The sequence below is a fragment of the Pan paniscus genome, chromosome 7 (genome assembly GCF_029289425.2).
Source record: "Pan paniscus chromosome 7, NHGRI_mPanPan1-v2.0_pri, whole genome shotgun sequence".
In the NCBI taxonomy this organism is placed as follows: Eukaryota; Metazoa; Chordata; class Mammalia; order Primates; family Hominidae; genus Pan; species Pan paniscus.
Window position 1 is genome coordinate 88,336,482 of NC_073256.2, and position 26,339 is coordinate 88,362,820.

The 26,339-nt window shown below is 37.9% G+C and overlaps 1 protein-coding gene across 2 annotated transcripts in view; it reads left to right on the plus strand.

Annotated features, from left to right (window-relative positions):
* Positions 1–26,339, plus strand: part of KCNB2 (potassium voltage-gated channel subfamily B member 2) — a 406,547-nt gene that overhangs the window by 58,011 nt on the left and 322,197 nt on the right. The gene's annotated exons all lie outside the window — the stretch shown is intronic.

A 26,339-nucleotide genomic window follows, 5' to 3' on the forward strand; every position in this document is an offset into this window, starting at 1 on the left:
AATCTTACATAAGTTTACATAACTAAAAACTAGATAATCTCTTGAAATGAATATTTAACTACATAAAGTATACATGCAAAACTTAAATCATAAGAAATTTACATTTTGGCTTAGGAGATTCACATTATTATTGAATTATGCTATGTCCATCTGCTCAAGTACTGGATATATTTAGGCTCTTGTGAGCCAAATTGAAAGATTCAATGGATTATTCATCTGCTTCATGCTTTGATACATAGAAACATAGAAAGAGAGAGTCATCTTCTCTGTTTCATGATAAGGAACTTGTGAAATCTGTACTTGGGTTAAGAATGACTTTGTGATTTTCCTCTACACTCTAAAAGAGAGAAAATGGAGTTAAATATAGTAGAGTAAGTGCTTGCATTAATAGTAAATTTAAGAATGGCTTTTCTTTTTCCTAACCTAATACCTCAAACAATATATCAGTATATATCTGCATGTCATAGGGGTTAGCTGAAAACTATTAAGACTTGGGGTTAAAAAACAGAAAAATGATTTAAGGGGTTAGAATTATCAACTCTGTGTGTGTGTGTGTGTGTGTGTGTGTGTGTGTGTGTAAATGGTTCATTTCTGCACGTAAAGTCTACCTAAAATTATGTTGTCTTTGGGGCTGCTCACAAGTATATTTTTTATGTGAGGCATGCCCACATGATTTACATTGGCTAGTGAAATATGAATATTGTAGTGGATGCCACTGCTGGAAACACACTTCAAGAGTCAATGTGCAATTTACACATTTCCTTTTTCTTGTCTTGGTGAATATGAATGTGTACGTTGAGATGGATCTGCCTTCAGCCAGGGTTTCTCAGTGACTTTGGTAGGTGAACACCCTGAAGGTCCATGCTAGACATATGTAGTGAGAATCAGAGACTTTTGTGCACTAAGCTTCTGAAATTTGGGGGTTTTTGTTATAGCAGCATAACCTAACCTAATGTAACATACCTTGGCAAAACCAAAAATATCCATACAGGTTATTTTTGTTTTGTTTCCCTGAAAGAAAATGCAAGTTGGTCTGGTGTAAGCATTTATAAGAGAATCTAAGGGAATAAAAATAAATAAAAGACTTTTTGAATTTGAGCTACTTTGAAATTTGTAGACTTTTATTTTAGGCTTCTTTCATAAAGTTGTCATAAGAGCAGACAACATATAAAAGGAAGTTTGGTTTGATTACATTGAGTATTTGGCATGCCTGATAGTCAGTGGTTGTAATGTAAATTAGAAAATAATGAGTACTATATTTAGTATTCATGATTGTTTGTCTACATCCTTTAAAGTTTGTGTAATATTTATGTTTTAGAAAGATGTACTAAGCCCTAAATATTTGTGTGGAGAGAAGTATTTTAAAGTATAAAAAACTATAAAAGACTTATTCAAAGACTTTTATTAAATTCTTCAAGTCCTTAAGGTACACTGAATTTTGTTTTGGGAGCTGTAGACATATTATGATGTGTTAGATTATCTCTTTGGTTATGGAAAAGGCAAAAGAAACTGGCTCTGTGGTCTTTAGCAACTAAAGAGAAAAGTGGCAATTCAGTGAGAGAGAAGACTAGCTTTTATGGAATGTGTCACTACTGAGGTCAGTATTGAGAAAAGTAGTGTATCTAGTTTTCTCTCTTATCTCTGCTTTAATTCCTGGGCAACTCTAGGGAGAGAGTCTAGAACTGATGTGAGATCCAGACTGGGCTCTGACCTGTTTCTCATTTTGTGATCCTTTAGGAGGCTGTGTCAGATATAGGACCACAGGGAGTAAGGGCCACTTCAGGGGCTGAGTGAATTTCCAATAACCCCTTCTTGACCTGAGCCATAACCTGCTGCCATGGCTGAATTGATTTTGTGGTGATCAATTGTTAAGGCCATTTTTTATGGCATTTAAAATGATAGAATCTGCTGGGTTATGGTTAATGACTTAAATATTGAACGAACCAGAGTCTGCCAAATGACTTTGCTCTGTTTATTGGGCTTATAGGAAGAACATTTGATTTTTTTTTCAGATGGAAAGAAAAAGAAAATTTCTGTGTAGAATGTCAGTTAATACAAACTTTTCACTAAGTTTCTGTGAGGATTGTTTCACTTAACTCAACAGTAATTAATTGAGCAGATATTATGCTAGATACCGTAAGGGTAGAAAGATAAGTGAAACTAGCCTCCATCTCAAGGAATTTAGAGTCTACCTGAGGAAATGATAATTTAGTTATATACCTCATCTTGGTATTGCAGATGACTCAGCTCTATTGATATATATGATAGCCTTCAAAGGATTTGAAACTGGCAATAAGAAGATAAAACAAGTTCCTTATTATTAAGAAGTTAAGATGTTTTCAATTTCCAAAAAGTTAAAAATTTACCTCTACTACAAGAAGCAAAGCAATTTGCACCCCCCTCATCCTCCTCAATCCCTGCCACTGAGCATTATTCAAATGGTCCACCCCCTTCTCTGGTCCAGTTATGCTTATATCACTAAGATATAAGTCAAATATATAGTCAGGTAGAAGAATTGTTAAACTGCTTTAGCTTGTGATGAATAGTCTTGGAGATTTGGTTGGGAATGTGTGGAGTGGGGGTTGGGGAGTTGACATTTCACATATATTTTGATGTTTAGAGAAACAAGGAAGCAGAGTACTTTATTTTGGTAGGTGTAGCCTTGGCTTTTGTTTTGGTAATGACCAAAATTTCTAGATGAACGTGTCAGTGGAAAAGCTATAAAAATTTCAGCAAGCTCTATGCTCATAACACAGCAGCGCTTTTCCATACCTGAGAATCACTGACTCAGCAGATCCAACTCAGTAAACATGCATAGTAAAAGAGTACAGATGCCCCTCATCCCTGCCCTACATGTTACTTACAGAAGAATTTCCTTGGCCAACTGACTTACTCTCTTTTTAAAACAGTATAATAAACCATTTTAAAGCATTTGAATAAGTAGTTTTAAATATTATAGCAGATTCAAAGCACCAAATTAGATTAGGAAAAACTTCCTTAGTGTATACACATTAGTCAAAAGTGATGGTTAAAAAACACCTAGCCAACAGAGGAGACAGAACACAAGAATTCGTACAAGAACAAAAGGCTCAGCAACCTGGGACCATTTAGGGTAAGAGGATTGTTCTTCATAGTTTGAAAGTTCCTGAGGGTCTTGCTATTTTACAGATCAGCCTTGCAGTGTGATCCTGTCACACAATGGAGAACAATCAACATCTTGCCATTAGCAACAACTCCTAACTCCCTAACAGAGCCCTTCCTGTGCACCTCCCCACCCCCAAGCTTCTACCTGCCCACCATCATTTCCCACTCTGTTCCAGCCCTTGAACTCACTCATGAGGCCCTCAAGTGCATCATGTGTCTCTTGCCTCTAGGTCTTTCTGATTGCTAATTCCTGAAATCCTTGCTAATTTCTTTTTTTCTTTTTTCTTTTTTTTTTTTTTTTTTTAAGACAGAGTCTCACTTTGTCACCCAGGCTGAAGTGCAGTGGCGTGATCTTGGCTCACTGCAACCTCTGCCTCCCAGGTTTAAGCCATTCTTCTGCCTCAGCCTCCTGAGGAGCTGGGACTACAGGCATGTGCCACCACGTCCAGCTAATTTTTGTATTTTTAGTAGAGACAGAGTTTCACCATATTGACCAGGCTGGTCTCGAACTCCTGACCTCGTGATCTGCCCACGTCGGCCTCCCAAAGTGCTGGGATTACAGGCATGAGCCATGGCGCCTGGCTGTCCTTGCTAATTTCTAAACATACTTGAATTCTCACCTCATATGTCACTAGCTCTGAGAAGCCTTCACAGAGTAAGGTGGTCCTGGTCATGTGTTCCCATAACACCCTGTATTCCCGTATTTGGCCCAGCCTACATTATATTGCAATTGCTTATTTAATGGTCTCAAGCAGGGTTGGTGAGCTCATGGACCAAATCCAGCTCTCGCTTATTTCTGAAAATAAAGTTTTAGTGGCACATAATCATGCTTGTTTCTATGGCTTTTTTCACGGTACAGTGGCAGAGTTCACTAGTTGAGACAGACAGTGTATGTCACACAAAACCAAGACCTATCTGGACTTTTCCAGAAAAAGCTTCCTGACTCCTGGTCTCAAGAACAAGCAATATGTCTACCATGTTCACCACCGAATCTAATAAAATTAAGATAATTAGTCAGCATCTATCATGTCCTAAGCAATGTCATAGGTGTTCATGTAACCTTCACAGCAGCCCTAGGAAGAAGGCATTATTATACCCAATTTGTAGTTGAGAAACTGAAAGGAAGGTGAGTAAATGATTTCTTAAATGTCACCAAGCTTAAATGGCTTACCTGGAATTTGACCTCACATTTCCTTTGCAGTAAGGTACTCTGATGTCAAGAGACTAGGTAATATGTCATCAGCAAAGAGCAGCCTCTGGCAGTAGAATGCAAGATTCAAATACTGGCTCTACCAAGTACTACTTTTCTGACCTTATCCAGGAAGTCATTGAATTGCTCTGTGCCTAATTTTCCACAGCTATAAGAGGTTGTTTACCCTCTCTGACCTTTTGTCTCCACATATGATAAATGCGATGATTTTAGTCTCTTACTGGGATGCTGTGAAGTTTAAATGAGATATTATGCTTATAATGTTTGAAGCACTTGACACGTATGAAACAATGAAGACATGCCCATCATTGTTACATAAGGCTGCCTCAAAATCCTTACTAATAGCTTCAGAATTTTCAAGAAATTGCATTCTATTTATAACTTACATTTTACCTAATTTCAAAGAGGATTTTCAGTGGTAATTTGTCTAGTGTTCTATATACTCTATAAAGGTAAGGAAGTGATTCAAGATATAGCCATATTAAAACAACACAAAGTATTATATCTTATTTTCTGTGATGGGCTAAAAAATCATCTTCCATCATTGTTGCCATGAACTTTGGCTACTTTTTGGAGTTTTCCAAATATCACGTGCATGATGCCAAATGTGATGCCTGAATCAGCATGTGGTTTACCTCCTAAGGATTTTCTGCTGGTTTATTTTCTGCTGATGTTATTGCCTCTGCTATTGGCCCAAACATTGCAGAAGCACTGGGAAACAGCCAACCGGCATGCTTGCTTGTTTGCTTGCTTGCTTGCTTGCCTTTTTTTTTTTTTTTTTTTTGAGATGGACTCTCATTCTGTCACCAGGCTGGAGTGCAGTGGCACGATCTCGGCTCACTGCAACATTCGCCTCCCGGGTTCAAGCAATTCCTCTGCCTCAGCCTCCCGAGTAGCTGGGACTACAGGCGCACGCCACCACACTCAGCTAATTTTCTGTATTTTAGTAGAGACATTAGTAGAGACGGGGTTTCACCATGTTGGCCAGGTTGGTCTTGATCTCCCTACCTTGTGATCTGCCCGCCTCGGCCTTCCAAAGTGCTGGGATTACAGGCGTGAGCCACCACGCCTGGCCCATGTTTTCCCTTTTATAAATGACAGGATCAACCCACTGCATAAAGGAATATGAAAGTCTGGAGTCTACAGCTTTTGGTTTTGTGTTGTTCTTGTTTCTTTGTTGTTTTCAGATGAAGCATCTGCATGTTATCAGGAACTATAAGAAAGTTTCATGAACATTTTTTAAAAGTAAAAATATGGCTACTCACTGGAAATACCATTCACCATGCCATTATAGAAATTGATTTTACAGTCTTGCTTCAAATCTATCCCAACTTCTTGAAAGTTAAACTTAGCAAAGAGGTAGAGCATTTTATTCATCAAATCACTGTTAGAAGAAGAATTAACTTTATTGGGTAGGTGAGTACAGTTTAGCCATAATGATGTAGTTAAGTTTGTTTGTACTGGTCCCATATGGGAATATTAATTTGTCCTGGATCCAGGGTTCTAGAATTCATCCCTAACTTTATCAGCCAGGAAGTCCCAATCCAAAAATGCTAAAAAAGAAATTAAACAAGTGCTGATGAGGTTGCAGAGAAAAAGGAATGCTTGTACACTGATGGTAGGAGCGTAAATTAGTTCAACCATTGTGGAAAACAGTGTAGTAATTCCTCAAAGACCTAAGAACAGAAATACCATTCAACGCAGCAATCCCATTACTTGATATATACCCAAAGGAATATAAATCATTCTACCATAAAGACACATGCATGCATATGTTCGCTGCAGCATTATTCATGATAGCAAAGGCATGGAATCAACCTAAATGTCCATCAATGGTAGACTGGATAAAGAAAATGTGGTATGTCAAAGCCTGGCAGAGACACAACAAAAAAAGAGAATTTTAGACCAATATCCTTGATGAACATTGATGCAAAAATCCTCAATAAAATACTGGCAAACCGAATCCAGCAGCACATCAAAAAGCTTATCCACCATGATCAAGTGGACTTCATCCCTGAGATGCAAGGCTGGTTCAACATATGAAAATCAATAAACGTAATCCAGCATATAAACAGAACCAAAGACAAAAACCACATGATTATCTCAATAGATGCAGAAAAGGCCTTTGACAAAATTCAACAACCCTTCATGCTAAAAACTCTCAATAAATTAGGTATTGATGGGACGTATCTCAAAATAATAAGAGCTATCTATGACAAACCTACAGCCAATATCATACTGAATGGACAAAAACTGGAAGCATTCCCTTTGAAAACTGGCACAAGACAAGAATGCCCTCTCTCACCACTCCTATTCAACATAGTGTTGGAAGTTCTGGCCAGGGCACTCAGGCAGGAGAAGGAAATAAAGGGCATTCAATTAGGAAAAGAGGAAGTCAAATTGTCCCTGTTTGCAGATGACATCATTGTATATCTAGAAAACCCCAGCATCTCAGCCCAAAATCTCCTTAAGCTGATAAGCAACTTCAGTAAAGTCTTAAGATACAAAATCAATGTGCAAAAATCACAAGCATTCTTATACGCCAATAACAGACAAACAGAGAGCCAAATCATGAGTGAACTCCCATTCACAATTGCTTCAAAGAGAATAAAATACCTAGGAATCCAACTTACAAGGGATGTGAAAGACCTCTTCAAGGAGAACTGCAAACCACAACTCAATGAAATAAAAGAGGATACAAACAAATGGAAGAACATTCCATGCTCATGGGTAGGAAGAATCAATATTGTGAAAATGGCCATACTGCCCAAGGTAATTTATAGATTCAATGCCATCCCCATCAAACTACCAATGACTTTCTTCACAGAATTGGAAAAAACTACTTTAAAGTTCATATGGAACCAAAAAAGAGCCCACATCACCAAGTCAATCCTAAGCCAAAAGAGCAAAGCTGGAGGCATCATGCTACCTGACTTCAAACTATACTACAAGACTACAGTAACCAAAACAGCATGGTACTGGTACCAAAACAGAGATATAGACCAATGGAACAGAACAGAGCCCTCCGAAATAATGCCGCATATCTACAACTATCTGATCTTTGACAAACCTGACAAAAACAAGCAATTGGGAAAGGATTCCCTATTTAATAAAAGGTGCTGGGAAAACTGACTAGCCATATATAGAAAGCTGAAACTGGATCCCTTCCTTACATCTTATACAAAAATTAATTCAAGATGGATTAAAGACTTAAATGTTAGACCTAAAACCATAAAAACCCTAGAAGAAAACCTAGGCAATACCATTCAGGACATAGGCATGGGCAAGGACTTCATGACTAAAACACCAAAAGCAATGGCAACAAAAGCCAAAATTGACAAATGGGATCTGATTAAACTAAAGAGCTTCTGCACAGCAAAAGAAACTACCATCAGAGTGAACAGGCAACCTACAGGATGGGAGAAGATTTTTGCAACCTACTCATCAGACAAAGGGCTAATATCCAGAATCTACAAACTCAAACAAATTTACAAGAAAAAAACAAACAACCCCATCAAAAAGTGGGTGAAGGATATGAACAGACACTTCTCAAAAGAAGACATTTATGCAGCCAAAAAACACATGAAAAAATGCTCACCATCACTAGCCATCAGAGAAATGCAAATCAAAACCACAATGAGATACCATCTCACACCAGTTAGAATGGTGATCATTAAAAAAGAAACAACAGATGCTGGAGAGGATGTGGAGAAATAGGAACACTTTTACACTGTTGGTGGAACTGCAAACTAGTTCAACCATTGTGGAAGTCAGTGTGGTGATTCCTCAAGGATCTAGAACTAGAAATACCATTTGACCCAGCCATCCCATTACTGGGTATACACCCAAAGGATTATAAATCATGCTGCTATAAAGACACATGCACACGTATGTTTATTGTGGCACTATTCACAATAGCAAAGACTTGGAACCAACCCAAATGTCCAACAGTGATAGACTGGATTAAGAAGATGTGGCACATATACACCATGGAATACTATGCAGCCTTAAAAAATGATGAGTTCATGTCCTTTCTAGGGACATGGATGAAGCTGGAAACCATCATTCTCAGCAAACTATCACAAGGACAAAAAAACAAATACTGCATGTTCTCACTCATAGGTGGGAATTGAACAATGAGAACACATGGACACAGGAAGGGGAACATCACACACTGGGGCCTGTTGTGGGGTCGGGGGAGGGGGGAGGGATAGCATTAGGAGATATACCTAATGCTAAATGACGAGTTAATGGGTGCAGCACACTAACGTGGCACATGTATACATATGTAACAAACCTGTACATTGTGCACATGTACCCTAGAACTTAAAGTATAGTAATAATAAAATTAAAAAAAAAAAGAAAATGTGGTATGTATACACCATGGAATACCATACAGTCATAAAAAAGGATGAGATCATGTCCTTTGCGGGAACATGGATGGAGCTGGAGACTATTATCCTTAGCGAACTAACACATGAACAGAAAATCAAATATCACATGTTCTCACTTGTAAGTGGAAGCTAACTTATGAGAACACATGGATGCATAGAGGGGAACAACAAATACTAGGGCCTAGCAGTGGGGTGGAGGGTAGGAGGAGGGAGAGGATCAGAAAAAATAACTAATAGGTACTAGGCTTAATACCTGGATAATGAAATAGTCAGTACAATAAACCCCCATGACACGAGTTTGCTTGTATAACAAACCTGCACATGTGCCTCTGAACTTGAAATAAAAGTCAAAAAAAAAAAAAGAAATTAAAATGGTAAGTTCTACTCACAACCATTTCTGTATTTTGGTCTTAAGACTGTATTGCTACCTGTAAAAAAAAAGGGTATCAGCAAACTTGTTCATTATTTTTTATATGTTTTAGTTGGCAAATTAAGAGCATTTCATTTAATGTTCTCTTAATTAACCCTAGTTTTAACTCTCAGTAGGAATTGACATACTTGACTTTCACCATTTGTGTTTATAACATTGGCCTTATGTTTGCTAGCAAGGGATTATCAATAATAAGCATTTTTTTCACGAAATGATTTCAAAGACAAAACTTTAGTAATTAAGTTGTTAATGTACATTCCAGTGGAGAGTATGGGAAATACTGTCATTAGATGTTCATCTATTAGCATTTTGCCTTGTCATTTAGAGAAAGGGGAGAATCATGAACCCTCTGAGTTTAGAAAAGGAGGCAAAATTGGAGGCACAGGCCTTTCATCCAGCAGTAATATTAGAAGTTCTGGTTACAAATGTTATTTGTTTCTTTTTGCTGGTAATATATACATGAAAAATGAATCTTTAACCCCCTTTATGTGAAGTTTAAATCTTGCATTAATTGCTGGATGGTGGGACTCGTTACAACTTGATTGATGACTGAACTTCCACTGTGAAGTGTTTAAGGGGCAAATATTCAGGCAAGATGAGTTGTCACTATGTTACTGGAAATACACCTATTATCCTGTCAAGGTAAATCTAAACTCTTGAAATAGGTACTAATGTGGTTTCTTGACCTGAGTGGCTTGAAATGCCAGTTCAGTACAGAACACTCTATCACAAAAACAATCCATTGAGAATATCACCCAAGCAGTATTTCAACAAGCCTAAGTGATGTTGGCAGCCAACTAATGAGGACATGAAGTCATGAACTGAAGCTCCACAGGCCTGCACAAATTTACACATGCATTTTAACTTGCTTTGATCTTCAGAATTGCAACTCAAGTTTGGTCAGCAATCAAGTAGTTGAAGGCTTATGCTTCTCTAGACACGTTCTATTTCTGTTCACTGTGTGCCTGGGTTGCAATGGGGGAGGGCAGTGAGGGGGAAGAAATCCTGGAAAAGCTTTGTTATCATTCCTGAAATGAAAAGTATTCTATTTAGCTTAGAAGCTTGATTCTTGATACTAATAACTGATATTAGGCAGCTCCAGCCATTTTTAAAAGCTATTGAGAGAACAAACCTGAGCATTTAATTCTCAGAACATCAGAATCAGTCACTGAGTGGTCTGTTGTGATTGTACCAGCCTAAATTTGGGGAGGTGGCCTCAAGTTTGTCTTCACTCCTTTTTTTCAGGGTTGCATGATAAAAGCAGTAAGTAGAATTTTGCTGCAGATGCTACTGAATCATGGCTAGAATTTTGCTGCCCTGCTAAATTTTAGTCAAAGGAGGACTGTGCATTTTGTATTATTTTGGTTTCTATCATTCTTATCAATATTTGTTCATTTAGCTTTATATAATTTCCATGTGAGAGATTAAATGAATCATGCTACCTTATTATATAGGCAGACTCTAGTCATTTTTTGCATTAAAGATAGGCACTATCTTTTGCATAGTAAAATGACTGTTGCTGAAGCCAAAATGTAGTGGCTTCAGCAATAGCCATTTTACTATGACTCACAATTTTATGGGTTGGGAATTCAGGCAGGGCATAGCTTGGCAATTTTTCAGTTGACCTTCCACTGAAGTCAGCTGGTTGAGTGCAGCTGACAGTTGGCTGATCTTTGCTCATGAGCCTGACACCTTCATGAGAGTGGCTGGAAGGCTGGGCTTATGTGGGATCCTCTCTCTTTCCATGTCATCTCCAAGTCTTTCCATATGATCTCTTCAGTAGAATAGTTCTTCTCCATCTCAGGGAATTCATGGCCATCTTTGATCTGTCACAAATGAATTAGTCAACTTAGTTTCCTTTGAGGTTAAGCACTAAAAAAAAAAAAAAGGCGACATGCCCGCTGATGTATACACACCTAATGTATACTTCATTCATACCTTACTTTGTACAGCCAGTGAAATTATCATCTTGAGTTGTACCTCTCAAATTTAACCTCAGGACATCTCTTGCACAGCCTTCTAACTGGTATCCTTGTCTCCTGCATCCTCTCCACTACTGCCAAAATCATTATACTAAAGCACATGTGTGATTGTGTTACTTCTCATCAATGGCTCCTATTGGTTTATAAAGCGAAGTCCAGTAGCCTTAGCCTGGCACACAAGGCCTTTCATTATTTGGTTCCAGTCTTCTTTTTAACCATGACACCCACCATTCCCTTCCCAGCTCACCCCAAAGCCCTTTGCTACCTGTCGTGTTCCATTGCACTCTGGCTATACTGTTTCCCAAATGCAACATGCCTTTGCATGACTATATACTTAGCAGCTCTTTTCTCCTTGAATATTATCCCTTCTCCCCATATCTACCTACTAATGTGGCCTATTCACCTTTCAAATTTCCATTCATATGTCACCTGCCTTGTACTCCCATAACACTGTGCTTACAGTGTCAGCACAGGAGCAGATCACTCTTTTGCTGATACTCATTTCTTGTGTGTCAGCGATGCAGAGCAGAGTAGTCAACAACACAGACTCTGAGCCAGATTGTCCCAAAGTGAATCCTGGTTTCACAACTTATTAGCTATACTGGGTTGATTAGTGTCCTCATCCTTCTAAAACCTCAGAATGTGACTGTATTTGGAAATAGGCTTGCTGCAGATGTCATCAGTTAAGATGACATCACACTGGCGTAGGGTGGCCTCTTACTCCAAACTTGCTCGTTTCCTTATAAGAAAAAAATTCAGAGGCAGACATGCACAATGTAAAGAGACACAGGGAGAATGCCATATGAACTTGGAGGTAGAAATTGGCATGATGCATCTACAAGCCGAGAAATGCCAAGTATTGTGGTGATACCAGAATATTGGAGAAAGATATGGTGTTGATTTTCCCCCAGAGGTTTCAGAGAAAGCTTGGCCCTGCTGACACCCTGATTTTGGACTTTTAGCCTCCAGAACTGTGAGAGAATACATGTTGCTGTTTAAGCCACCTAGTTTGTGGTACATTGTTATGGCAGCCCTAAGAAATTAATAAATGAGCTGTATGACTTGGAACAAGTTATTCATCCTGTCTGTATGTCAGTTTTCTCATCTGTAAAATGGTCATAATAATCAACCCTACTTCATAGAGTTTTATATACGTTAAACGAGTTAAGATGCACTAACTACTTAGAACACAACCTATACACAATGAATGCTCCATCTATAATCTATTACTGATACTTATGCATATGAATCCTTCTCTAAGGTAGAGATCATGTCCTATTTGGTTTCTGTACCTTTTTGAGGAGCATTATGACATAGCAGAAAGAGTCAGTGCTCAGAAAAACAAAAACCTTGAGATCAAGTTTGGGATGTGGCATTTAAGAGCCACCATGTGATTTTGGACAAGTTACTTAAATTTGAGCCTCAGTTGCCTTATCTGCAAAATAAACAAATAATGTCAACTTTGCAGTATTCTTATGGAAATTAAAATTAACATGTATCGGACACATAGTAGGTACTCAAATAATTAGAGCTGTATACTCTTCCCCAAAATCACCTAATGAAGTGTCATGAACATACTAGTTGCTCAAAAAGATGTTTTTAATTGGATCATAAATTAATTGTTTTGTACCCATTTAAATTAACATTTTTGGCAGTTCATTCTATATTTTTCTGCAAAGTGTTTTTGTGGTTTTAAATTTTGTGTCCTTTCACTTAGACTCCAAAGGTCATCCCTATCTTGGATTAGAATGCTGAGTTGAAGCACATGATTTTTAAAAAATGTATCTTGCATTATTTAATGAACTATCCATCAATCATACCTTCTCTTGTGTTTTGTGAAGGAGGAGAAAATGATTTTAACATTCTTGACAAGCTTTCCATGACTGCATCTTGATGCCAAGTTGGTTTTCTCTTGTTCTCATAACTTTATCAGCAGTCTTGCTTAGAATATTTTATTTTGTTCCTGTTGTGCTGTCACTTTGGAGACAGCCAATCAACCTAAGCATGGTTCACCATGGTGTGTGCCACTCAAACATGCAATAAGAAAGTATTTGCAGCACCAGGCTAGGAGATGAAGTTAATTAATAGAAGTAGGCTGTAAAAAGTCACTTGGGGAAAATGTCAGGAAGAAATGCAACGCCCCATTGCACTACAGCTGTGCTCATTACCAAGCCTGACACAGCACAGCTGGGACATGGCATTAGCAATGGGTGCCATGGAGGCCTGCTTGCTCCTTGGCAGCTGGTTATGTCTGGGCTACACTGGGGGCTCCACACTAGACATCATTAGGGGTTTGTAGTGTTGGTAGCTTTTGATTTTGTTCTTTGGGCCTATTTGTGTCATTACTACCAGTCTGAGACATGAAGATTTTTAACTACGGGGAAAACCATTGCATGGCTTTAAAGGATTTTCATAGGAGAAAAAGAAAACAGGATTTCATGAGAACCATGTGGTCTTATTAAGACAGCTTTCTAAGTCATTAGCAAGGAAAGGAAAGTCTTTCAACAGTTAGGTGTTACAGTTATACAGAGGGCTGTATTTAAGTATTTTTAATGCTGTAAAAAGTGCTTCAACCTTTGAAGTTACACACAAAATAATTTAGTCCCAGACCAATTTCATTGGAAATAAATATTCCAAATGAATCTTTTTTCCAATTTCAACTTTGTCAAGATATGTGGTTCAATAAATATTCTAATGGTGGCAGGTGAGCATAAATATAGAGAAGATGGTAATTAAATAGAATTTATCTTTATAGGAATATAAAAATCATACTTTTTAGGCTAACTTTTTGATAGAAGCTACTAAGATGTCACATCCTTAATATCTTCAAAACAAGGGGAATACTAACCCAGCAATTGAAAAAAACGACCAAAGGAGGAAGAAAATTGTCAAATTAATTGAAGAAAAGTAAATTGAAACAACCTACTTTTTCAGTTGTACACTGGCAAAGATTGCAAAGATTTTGAAAAACAGGACTCAAAGCTGGTGAGTATACAGAATACATTATCTCGCTAGAATAAGTTAAATTGGTATCATTTTCTAGAAAACAATTTAGCAGTATGTTTATATTCTTTGACCCAGTAGCTTTACTTCTGGAAATTAGTTCTAAGGAATAATAAGAAATTCACAGTATTAGGTGTAAACACTTCTCATAAAATTATTATAATAGGGAAAAACTAGAAGCAATTATAGAAGAATGACTAGATAGCAGTGACAAATCCATGGAATTCTGTACACTTTGATGAATATTTAATGATATGTTTACATACTCATAATCCAAGTAAAAGAAAATACAGAATTATAGATGGAATATTATACTATTGTATAACATATTTTTAAAAATGGGAAAATGCATCAAAGTTCTAATTATTATCTCTGCATGGCAGGATAATGGTGATTTGTGATTTTATTGCTATTAACATTTATCATACTAATTAGTAATTGTTATTTCACCATCAGAAACAAACAGCCCATTAATTTTTCAGCCTGGAGGCATTAGAGAGAGGTCCTCAGCTCCACATCCCCTATGGTATTGGTCCCTTCGGAGGCAGTTCACTGGTCGTTTGGGCCAGCATGTGATTTGCATGAAGGTCTGATAAGCCAAGGAGGAGAGATCATGAATAGTCCGCCAGGATTGGTCCCCACGGGGAAAAAGACCCAAACAAATGGATATCCACCCCTTCACTGCTGTGACCTGTGAGCACCAGGAGATGAGGTCTACCTTGCTGAGGGAGAGTAAAAGTTAAGGCGGAAAAGTGTATCTGAAATGAGAACCAGGTTCTAGATTCTAAGACATCGCTGGGGAATGAGTGCCTCTCCTATGGGCTGGAGGCTAGAGAAAAGCTGAGCTTCAGCATCTGGGAGAGCAGGCCTGAGGGATCAGTGTTGAGGACTGAAGTCAGGATCTATGGCGAAGAGTGCAGATTTGGCTAGAGAAAAGAGCAGGGCAAAATGAGTTATAGAGTGGTGGACTGTACTGTGTGTTGATGTAGACAGGAAAGGTGAAGAACTGGGTACCTGCCTCAAAAATGGGCCGATGTCTCCTGGGTTCCCTCTTGAGTTACTTCCAACACAGTTTTTGAGCAGCATGGGCAGTGGTAATGCTAAAGAGAGTGACACACATCAAAGGCAACCAGAGGAGCAGCAGTATTGGTATGGGGAGAGGGATGGAGTTGGAGGAACAGGGATGGGGCCAGTGGAGAGGCACATGAGAAGCAGAAGGAAGGAAGGTGGGCTTCCTAAAGTAGAAAGGACCATCCTTCTCAAGAATGATTACAAGGCACTCCAAGGACCCCTTGTTTCAAATGCAGTAATTTCGGGGAGAGAGATGGAGGGCTGGAAGTTTAGCAATGTATTTACTGGAGACTGAGCTAGAGAATATAATTGTGTTACCATTACAGTGACTCATTCTTTACTTTGCATTTCCAGGCTGGCATGTCCTGGCAAATGCAAATATATTGAAATGTATGAAGAATAATGAGGATAAAACATGTAAGTGTCTCTGTGCCTAACAGTAATACAATAAGCAAGGAAATATTTTGTGATTTATATTTTATGATCTGTTTAGAAAGTGTTCTTTAATCCTCAGATATAGCTATAGAAAATTCTCCTCTAGTCTCTAAAATTTTATCATTTCCATATTGAATAATTGCTTTTAGAAAAAATTTTATTTGTTATAAAATAGAGACCCATATATGCACTTAATTTAGGACTAAAGCAAGTTTGAATAACAATATAAAACACTAGAAATAAAATTTAATTTGTGTAACATTTTGAATTATAAAATTATAATTATGAAATAGAAGTGACTTATTTAACTGGGTTAGTACATAAAAATACAGAAATTCATCCACTCATCATTATTAAACATTTATTGACCATCTGCTGTATGTCAGGCACTGGTCAAAGAGCCAGCATTTGAGCAGGAACCAGGCAGATAATGTCCTGCCTAATGGAGCTTATATTCTCATGGGGGCAAGAGTTAGTGATCTGAAAATTTTTCAGATATTAATGAGCTCTTCAGGGATTTCAAAGTGGAGTGATGTGATAGAGACTTCTGGGTGGCTCCTCCAGATCTTGAGGTTGAAGAAAGCCCCTTGGAGAAGGAGTCTGCTTTGTGCACATCTGTGGCAGATGGGGGTGGGCATTCCTGGTGGAAGTGGACTGGCTGGAATAGGGAGGTGAGAGTGGGCAGAGAGGCAGGCAGAGGAGGCAGGACTTGTTCTGACTGCTGTGGGCAGGCAATGGAGGGGTTAAAACAGAGGTATTATGCTATCCAATTTCTATTTTTAAAAAATTACTCTAGCCCCTGTTTGGAAAGTGGAGTCTAGGGTAGCAAGAGGGGAAACAGAGAACATGTTGGGAGGCTGTTGAAACAGGTACTTGAGAGGTGCTGATGCCTTGGATGAGGGCTGTGGAACTGGAGATGGGGAAGTAAAGGCTGTAAGTTAGAGATGCCTGTGGGTGTGCTCCTGGAAGCTAGAGAGAAGACACAAGGGAAGAAGCTAGCCTCAGGGTACCACCAATGGTGAGGTATCCAGCAGGGGGAGAGGGCCAGCAAAGGAAACTGATAAAGAATAGAAATTACAATGGAGTCTCTCCAAGATGAGAGATAAGAATGTCTCAGAAAGCAAGAGATGAGACATCAGTTCAGCCACATTTAGGCCACCACTGGGCACATGAATTAACTCAAAACTAGTAGTTAAGAGTACATAGCTTCACAACTTGGCCCAACTTGTGAAGTTTGGGCTTCACCAGTTATCATATTGATGTCAACCATCCAAAGATCTTAAAAGGATGGTTACAAGGAGGAGTTAAGATGTTCAGACAAGTGATTTTACTTGATAACAATTTAGTGCAATTATGTATAACAAGTAATTTTCTATGATGAAGTATAATCTTAGGCACAAGTGATGTAGTGGGGAGTAGAATTGTTTCATAGAGGATTAGAATGAGAAGAAGTATGAGAGGTTATGGTCTAACACCTCTTTCATTTGTAAAGATGAGGAAACTGAGACCCAGAGCATTGAAGAGAATTTGTTCAACATCATATAGTAGCTAATTAAATATTCAAAGCTAGGACCTTGGTCCATGTTTCTTAGGTCAAGTATGTCCTTACCACTCACACACACATGCACTCTCATAAGTGCATGTAGCACATAGGACAATATAGCAGTAGTTGATAATTATTTGCTTTCAAAACTGATTTAAGAGTAATGCTGAAAAACAAACTCTCTTGAAGCATTTTCAAGTTTTATGCGATTCATAAAATTTCAGTCAACACTTCTTTTTCAAGAAGTTCCGTTATGAAGTGAGTTACATTTAACCATAGAAGAAGAAAAAAATGTATTCTTTCTGAATCAAAAAATTAGCATAATAGATATCTGCACTAGAGTTTATAATTTTCATTAGAGACAAGAGTTTTTTCTACAATGAATATTATTAGAATTTTCTGTTGCCCTTTTATTTGTGCTTGAACATAAGCTAGAGTAGACATAGATAATATCCGATTTGGAATTTACAGCAGAATCTGGTATCAGGCAAAAACACCAAGGAAGGAATATTTAATATTGTATATTATAATGTCAATTAGGATCAACTTAGTATAATTTTATTTGTAGTTCTTGGAATATTTGTAAAATATTTTAGACTACAGAGCACTATGTTTATGTGTGCACTTATGTAAATCATTTTTCATTAAAGTCCCCAGTCGAATAAAGCATTATCATCTAGACATCTTCAGTGCTGCCACACTGCGCAGACCCAGGACATCATTACATTGAAGTCCAGCATTCAGGGGCTGCTGTTCACGTGGAATATTTTCACAGCTCTCTCTGGAGTTGTACAAACTGTGGCTCTGGCTCTCTTCTTTCTTCTTATGTAAAAGATACTGAAAACCTAAAATAGATTTTTGTTGTACCTTCTAAAGTGTAATCACTTAATAATATTTCAAAAAAATTTGGTGACTTTTCTGACCACAGGGTTGGGATAAGACAACAGGAAAAAAAAAAAATCTTCAAATCAATGAATAGAAAAGGATTAGAGCAGGGAGTTGTTGGAGAGAAAAGATAATGACTCTTAAAGCTCTCCAAATCACATCTCTTGAAAAGTAGATGTTGTACTGAAATATAATCCCCTCTGCATGAAGGGTTTAGCATTCGAGTGTTCTTGCTTAAATCAGTGGGATTTCCTCCTCCAACTGATGTGCTTAAAAACCAAACTCTAAACTAAGTTAAGGAAAAAGTTTAAAACAGAATCTAGACTTTAAGCAATGAAATTAGGATAACATGAAGATTTTCCTCATATTTTTTCTTATTTATGTTCACCAAGTAGTATTTTTTAAAGCCTAGGTATGCAATTTGTTTGCCTCTTCCTGAAATTTCTAAGACAAATTATGCCTAACAAAAGGTTAGGGATATGATCTCTTATGTATGCAATAAAAATAACACTCATAATAATAGCAACCCAAAAAATAGATAGCACTTTCTATATGCAAGGCACTGTCCTAAATACTTAAAAAATTTAGTAACGTATTAATCCTCACAACTGACTCTATGATGTAAGGTTTATTATTAGTCTCATTTTAAAATGTGGTTAAGGAATTCAGACATCATTAAATTAAAAACTGAATCATTCTAAAGGAAAATGAAGGCAAATAACTATTATAATGAGTAAATTCAGAAGACAAGTGGTTTATGTAACATACAGGATTTTGGTAATTAAAAACCTATAAAAGCAAGACAGGCAGCTTATCTCACTGAAGGGGTAACAGAAAGACCTCAGGTGAAATCCAATGAGATCAGATTTGTCAGAAAAAATGATTTTGTCTCCAATCAGTAATGACCTTTCAGCCTGCCCTAGGGTTGAGGGAACACCTTCAAAACATTGACTTTATCACTGACCTGATGAAAATAATGGGCTCAGTCAATGAATCAAGACATGTATGTTGAGATTGCTCTAAATTTATGAATCTTGGATTGTAGGGAGTAGGGAGCACTGAAGAAAAGGAAAAAGAAAATCTATGTGCTATCCATTTTGAAACTGAGACCCATCTTTTAATCCTCAGAATGTTATTAGTATTTTCTTATAGATTCCTGACAATTATGCATATGGATGATGTTAAAATATCATTTTTAAAGTGGATTAATATTACAAGATAGATACCTGTATTAATTTTGCCAATACCTTTCACAAAAAGTCTTTTGTAATAAAAATTATCTAAACAAGTCTCTTAAATGTAGATAGGGTCACCGTATTTTCAGATGCTCCCCTGGGAATAGAGTTGACTCACTGCTTTCAAGCTTGCAACTCTTGGGTATTTGTGACCCCAGCACACTGAAGTTCGGTATCTGAATCTGCCAACATCTCCCTTGTTATTTTAATCACCTACGACGTTTGTATCTTGCAATATGGACTTTCAATGATCTGTATTTTCTATGATGAGAAAGACTCCCTTGCCATGAGGACTGCCCATGATCTTTTTAGGAACAGGAAGGCAGAGAGGATGTGTGTAGCAACCGGCTTTGCTGTTTACTGCATGGCACACTGAGCTCTTTACAATGGACTATGGAAGGGATACCTTCTATTTCATAGCACCTTTTAAGTGTATTGTTCTGCCAATTGCAACTTTTTGCCTTATATTGGTGATACCTGAGAATAAAAAAGATCAGGCATTGGCTCACTCCAGTTTGGCTTAAAATCCTGGGTAGCCCACTTGCTGCCCAACCTTAAGAAACCCATTTCTTTTTTCTGGATCCTCACTTTCTTCATTTTCAAATGGGAACAATAGGATTTGTGACAAGGACTAAATAACTATTAATCAATTAGTTAATATTTTTGCCTGAAACATGTCAAAAAAATCCTTAAACGCAAACTGTTATTTAAAATAGAAAAAGTAATGCCAGCTCGCTCACTCTTGAGTTCAAGTGAAATAGTATATAGAAACCTAAAAACTCCATAAAAACTTCAGATACTCTCAAGCAGTATATCCCATGCAATCATTATAAGATTTTACTTGAAACTTACCATCAATAAATTCTGTGACTTCTTAATTCACAGCAGTTCCAGTGATAGTAAGCATTAACATCATAAGCCTGACTATTGCCCCATTCCAACTTAATTAACACATATAAATGATTTATTGTTCTAAAATCAAAGGATTGAACAATGCAGTGTTCTCAGTGAAGAGTGACATTTAACCTGTCCACAAGTGACCAAAGACTTGTTATACAGATACTCAACTTTAGTAAATGTAAACATAAGCAACATAATCTTTGAAAACACAAGGAAGTAAAATAAAACTTAATGGAAGACTTGCTGGTGAATTTCTAGAGTCAGATGTCGCTTCCAGTTCTTTGTCATTCATACTGATGACATTTTGCCCTGCTTCCTTCCTTCTTTAAGTTTTCCATCTCTTTAAGCAAATTACATCATGGAAGATGCTATGGTAGTTAGAAACACTTGCCCCTGAAAATCTGGTTCTAATTTAGGTCTTCATAATAAACACATTGAAGCAGACAGTGTTAGGAACTGAGACATCAGGGTCAAAGTCTAGAACAAGATGAACAGAAACAGTTGCCTTGGGCTTTGTGGAGGTAAAATGGACATCTGAATGCTACTGGATGAAATAATTGATTTTTCCTGAGGCAAGTATGATTTTGGTCCTTAGAACTTCTAAGCTTTTTCAAGTTTTAACTTGCTAAGAATTATTTTTTTAATATAAAGTACAGCATGAGAAAATCAGCAGGAATGTTCTTTTCAGTAGATATCAAAGTTAGATTTTCTATGTTTTAACATTTTTGGAAAATTAAATATGACAGTATTGTTAGAAGATATGCTCTCCTGTGGAAATAACATTTCTATCAAGTTAGCATTATTTTATTTACATATGTGCCATGTGAACACACATGCACACAATCTCACAAATAAGTGTCATGGAATAAAAGAAAACTACATAACAATGGCTCAAGAACTGCCCCATGGTTACATATGGACTGTCTGTTTCTGTCCCACTGTATCATTATTGTGTTTTCCACACTATGGCCAGAGAGAGTGAATCTGAATTTAGAAAGATAATCTGAAAATAAAAGTGAAAACAGTGGATTTCAAACAGGCAATTATCTCCAGATAAATTCAATCATAGCAAGAAAAAAAACCCTACAAACAAGCAAAACCAACAAAGCAGGCGATCACATCTGGCCTCTGCAAGTCCTTAGGGAACCTGCCACTATGTCTATGATGACTGAATTTATATTCCTCAAAAAACAATGTTTTAAGTATCTTTCACACTGTTATCCAATATACATTGAGTCGCTGACAGACTATGAAGATTTGTCTTACGCACCTAGACAGATATTTCTAAGTAGTTCCATGTTTCAGCAGCATTTGACTTGGAAGAAACAAAATATAAAAATAAAATTCCTGTTATATCAAATTAATGTTTCACTATGTATTAAGATCTGACCATCTGTGGAGTGTGTTCAGTTGGTGATACATCATCCCTCAGTCTAAGCTGTACTACCAGAAGTGAATTTCAATCCACATTGGCCTTTCCTAGCCACTCAGGGGTATCCGATGACCATATTCACGCCTCCATTGTAGTCCCATTGTAAACCCTTGATGTGGTTGAACAGTGCACTTGTTAGTTGCTGTCATTGGCACATTGAGCATTCAGTTAGCAGAGTTCCTTTCTTCTGCTGTAAATTCAGAATGGTCCACATTTAAAATTCATCACCAGAATGAAGTAACGTGAAAGAGTGAATTTCTTGAGCTCTTGCAGTTATTCAGATGGGATCTTACCCGTTCTCAATACGCAGAGATTATGGGTTTAAACTCCCACACTGTTGCTGAGATAATGACACCAACTCAAAGCATAAATGTGGACGATCTAAATTTAGTCAGGTAGCAGTGGATTCTCCTGTAGAAATGCTGCCTTTCTGCTAGGAAGGATGAGGAAACGTAGCTAGTCACACATTGATGTAAATTAGTTTTGCTCCTGAAAAAGAGTGTAATGTACAATCTGCAGTAGGCAGCTCTTGTTTCTGATAACATCACAACCTCTTCTCCCAGTGCTGTTTATTGGGTAAAAATAGTTTTATTAGATATTGATTGGATGCCAAACAGCAAGGAAACACCTTTTAATTTTAAATGTATGTATTTTATAGATACAGAAAGATATCTATGATGTCTTTATATTAGTTTCTACCATTGAAGGATTTGTTGTCATCCTAAAGGGTCAATGCATGATGGTAGGTGTGGAATCAGAGAGGACTTGGGTTCAAATCCTAGCTCTACTCTAATAGCCCTGTGAAGGTAGACAAGGTTTTTTAAATTGGAAACTCAATTTCTTGTGCTGTTAAAGGAATCCTCCTCACCTGAGCATATTGTTCTTACAGTGAAATGAGATCGCACAGTGAAATGGGGGATTGAGCGCAGCAGCATAGATGCCAGTCTCTGACTGTTGTAGTTAGTGGACACAATTGCTCTTGTTCTCTGTGCTGAAGAGTAGGTGTTTATAAGGGCTCCTGCTCTTATAGGACTTTTCTAATAAGCATTGCTTCAGGATGCTTTAAATCTGTCATCTTGTGACTAGGTGCTCAAAGTCTTTGTCTCCCTTCCATTGGTTCTGTCCTTTCTGAAAACGTCTTCTTTCATTTCTTAAATAATTTCCTGTCCCCACTCCATCCTGACAGAAAAGTTCAGAGGAGACATGATTTCCTTGGAGACTCAGAGATGCCATAACTTACATATAACCACACAATGGCCCATGTGAGCTAGGTGGCTAAATGCTGAAATACTTTTGAGGGACCAAAAATATCAAAGAAGCAGAGACTATGTATTGTCCCTGGGAGGCAGGACCCTATGAGCAGATGATAGAAGTGGCTAAGGAAGCAGCATCAGTTCACACCATGAGGAGAGCCAAACCTCCCCACATAACACCAGCTGCCTGAGCAGGCCCTTGGACTCCACGTTTGCAGTGGGTAGGGAAAAGAAGGCCTGTCCAGAAAACAGGAGCATGGAGCTCCGTAGACCTGAAACAGCCCCAGGTCTGCCTTTTACTAATTACATATAATGGATACATCATTTGTTTTCTCTGAATCTAGGTTCCCTTATCTCCAAAATGAAACTCACGGACCTGTCTGCCTCTCACAGGGTAGTTATGAGAATGAAACAAGATGTTGTGTGTGAAAGCACTTGGCAACCTGTGGTTCTGCTTAATACCGACTGCTACATGGCTCTGAAATCACACACTGAGGGGCATACGAGGCAGAAGATGAAGCAAAAACTGCCTTTAATCCTCTGTAGTTTGGCTTCGCAGTTGTACGAGAATTCCCTAGGGTACTGGTTTAAAATACAGATTTCAAGGTTTTGCACCATAAGTTTCTAGTTTATTTGGCCCATGGTGGAGCCTGAAATCTGCATTTTAAACAAACATACAGGTGATTGGTTAGAGCTGGTTGGTCCCTTGGGCCACATTTTGAAAACTGCTGTTCTGCCCCTTAAGAGGCCAGATCACTGGGGATGGGTGTGTTTTGGGGGATTACTAAGAGCGAATAATGTGGAAAATCATATATTGTAGGCTGGAAACTTTGATACCTCTACTGTACTCTAAAATTTGGAAAGTTTATAACAAGTTGAATAGGGCAAAAAAGTTTTCTTTGCCCAAGTAAGGCACAGTTTTTAAAGGTGAGTGAATGAAATAAATAGATGAAGGAAGAAAGTCAGATAAGATCAACAGATTCGTTCTCAGTAGAGTCTTTAAGCTCTCAGCTGCAAGTATCATAACTTGCTTTGATAAGTTTTGTAAGTTAGTGAACAAAAGATAATTTAAGTTTAAGTTGAGCAGAAAATAATTTATTGCTTTTGAAATGCTGGCTGCCTTGTACAGGATTATCTCAATCTTTATCTCCAGTTCATGAAACCCAAGGCTACCTATTGACAAGGGGAAAAAAAGCTTTTCTGAGGTACATGAAGAGATTCAGGCATTTTAAGGTTCTCAATCATGTCACCTTTTCTCGCTTAGGTTTTAAGTCGAAGGATTCCTTTTGAGTTTGCACATTTTGTTGAAATTAAGTGGAGGGCCTTTCCAAATTGTCAGCTTTTATTTCTTGCCCTTTCAAGCTTCTATTTAGAATTGGTATAAAATTAGATCTGCAGTAGAACTATAGCTGTAATTTTAAAATCACTATGGATTTTGATTGTGCAAGTGGCATGCTTATGGCTAGTGGAAGCTAACAACAAAACAGTGTCACATATAATAACCTCATGAGTGTTAAGAGTTAATCTTACCAGGCTTTTTTTATTCCAATGTTTATGAAACTTTTAAATCACCAAAGTCAGCCACATCTCAGCCTGTATAAAATTCTCTAGCTCTTAGGCTTTTTTCTTTTTTCATTCAGGTCTCAGTTCATATATTAAATGTGGTTCTAAGGGTTCATCAAACTACCCCATGCAAAGGAACCCCTTTCATCTCTATCACTTTATTTGGCTTCATTTTCAAAGCACTGTCTGAATTGTCAAGCACTTCATTTCATGTAGCACTGTCTGAAATTTTCTTATCTGTGTATGCATTTATTTACTGTCTTCCTCTTCCCATGGAATGCAAAGGTTATCAGAGCAAGGACTTTTGCCTATTTAGGTTGTTGCTCTTTCTAGGACCTGAAGGTATACCTGGAGCACAGAGAGAAAATTAATAAATATTTACTGCATATATGAAGAGGAGGAGTTAATATAATAGGCACAGTTTTCTCAGAGCTCTGTATTCTGTCCTTTGCCTATTACTGAAATCTGATGGAGGAAGATTGGAGGGGCTTAAATGGATCTCACGGCTCTTACACATTGCTTAACTAAATGGCTTCCACAATTCCTCTCTCTTGTAATGCTCTGTGGCTTCACACCTCGAGCCAGGTGTCTGCTCAATTGTGATTTATGCAAGCCAGTTCCAAGTAGCAGTGAAATAGTGACTGAATAATAAAGGGTCACAGACACATCTGTGAGGCCAGGGTCAGGGGGAAATGGTCTGTGCCTTTTCATTTCCCTCTCTTTCCTCCACTTTTCTTAGCTAGGAGGTATCCTTATGTCACCTTCTGCCTGAAACCTGTATACTAATGTTGCCCCAATCCTCCCATCTTTCCAACATGATAGTTTCCCACCTGGTGTCTGAGCAGTATTTTGGAAGAAAACACTCTTATTTCCAATTCCAAAACAAAAATAGCCAGTGATGTATGTTGCAGAGAGAAAAGGAAAATAGGCAAGGACAGGATTTGAGATGGAGGCAAGAGAACATTGTTTTAGAAAGGCGGGGATTTGGCACCCAAATCAGATGTTCTGCCTTCTCCATCCAACTCCAGAAAGACCTGAAGAACTCTCATCTTTGAGTGGCAGGATCAACTTCCATGCCCTGAAATTTCCATTTGGTCCTCACTTATTCAACGTGGAGCAGAAACCAGTGCATTTTTGTCAGTATAGGCTAGCATCACAGAAGTGCAAAAAAAAAAAAAAAATGACAGTAGACTATAGCTCATTTTGATTAGTGGACATTTTTACGATAGACCCTTAATTATTCAGTCACTATTTCACTGCTACTTGGAACTGACCCTGTTTGTCTTACTCATCCAGGTTGCATGCCTTCCCCTTACTTATAAACTCTCCATCTAGTGGTTTTCCCAGATGCTAAATTCGCCACCTCCCCCCCGGCCCCGGCCCCAAGTAATAAACAACTAATTAAAAATAGAGGAAATTTTGGCAAGTGCTGTCTACAGCCTATTTTAGAAAACACACACCATAATATTATCTAAGCGGCGTCTGAAGCTCTTTAGTGAGGGTTATAACTATGTGGTGGAACGACTTCAGGGCTCACAGCATGGAGCATCGGCAGTGACATCTGGAGTCTTTCATTATGCAGTTGCTGGTGCTGCACAGCCTCCCACTCACCTTGGTACCTGCACACACTGCTGTTTCTCCTGCAGCCCCTTGTGTGGCTGCATCTGTATGGTGGGAAAGCTAAAAATGCCTACCGAGATGTCAATGTAGACTGACATTAGTTCATAATCCTTGCAAGATGCACATGTGTGTTAAAAAAAAAAATCCCAAAGAACTAACATCCCAAATGATTCAGGTTTCTGTAGGAACTAGAAGCAGAGAAGTAAGCTCAAGATCAAAACCAAATAGTGCCCCCAAAT